This window comes from Etheostoma spectabile, chromosome 14, assembly GCF_008692095.1.
Source record: "Etheostoma spectabile isolate EspeVRDwgs_2016 chromosome 14, UIUC_Espe_1.0, whole genome shotgun sequence".
In the NCBI taxonomy this organism is placed as follows: domain Eukaryota; kingdom Metazoa; phylum Chordata; class Actinopteri; order Perciformes; family Percidae; genus Etheostoma; species Etheostoma spectabile.
This window is the reverse complement of record NC_045746.1, coordinates 11,331,612-11,332,505: the sequence shown is the minus strand read 5'-3', so window position 1 is coordinate 11,332,505 and position 894 is coordinate 11,331,612. Positions and strand designations below refer to the sequence as shown.

Below are 894 nucleotides of genomic sequence, written 5' to 3'. Positions count from 1 at the left end.
GCTGTTGCAGAAACAAGCCTTGAGCAATAAAGCAAAAGCTGTCAGATAAGTGTAAACATTACAACATTATGAAATATTGAGACTTTCTATCTTGAAATATTAGGACTTTCTAGCTTGAAATATTAAGACTTTCTATCTTGAAATATTAGGACTTTTTATCTTGAAGTATTAGGATTTTTTATCTTGAAATATTAGGACTTTCTATCTTGAAACATTCCCCTCTAAGGTGTAGTGGAGCATGAAGTAGCAGCGGGGGGGGTCTAGGATCAGACCTGGGGGGGGCTCAGCCCCTAATGAGAACAGCTCTAGGTCTAGTGTCCCTGTTTTAAGTTTTACAAAAGTAAAAACATTACTTGTTTTGGAGGTAAATACGCTTCTGAGCTGAAAATGTCCCCGGATTTTGTCTGAGAAATCTGGTCACCTTAGCATACCCTTTCCCCGCCACGGCAATATCCACACACCATCCCCGTCAGCCCTCAGACAAAGCCACAGGGAGCGCGTCGACTCGGGGGTGGAGGTCTCCGGTCGGGCAGTGGTCTAGACTATGTTGGTCATGAAAGGCTGCATCTGCAGCCCCCCACGGCCCCATAACCATCTTCGAAATCTTGGTGTAGTCATGGACTCTGACCTGAATTTTAAAAGCCACATTTAGACAATTATAAAGTTAGCCTATTATCACCTTAAGAACATATCAAGGGTTAAAGGACTTATGTTTCACCAGGATTTGGAAAAACTGGTCCATGCTTTCATATTCAGTGGACTTGACTACTGTAACAGTGTCCTTACAGGTCTCCCTAAAAAATCAATCAGAGAGCTGCAGCTGAATCAGAACGCTGCTGATCGGGTCCTCGCTGAGACCAAGAGACTGGATCACATCCCTCCAGTCCTCACTAA

General features: G+C 43.6%; 1 protein-coding gene across 4 annotated transcripts in view; it reads left to right on the top strand.

Moving 5' to 3' along the window:
• The window catches only part of topaz1 (testis and ovary specific TOPAZ 1), a 17,420-nt gene that overhangs the window by 12,474 nt on the left and 4,052 nt on the right, over window positions 1-894 (top strand). The gene's annotated exons all lie outside the window — the stretch shown is intronic.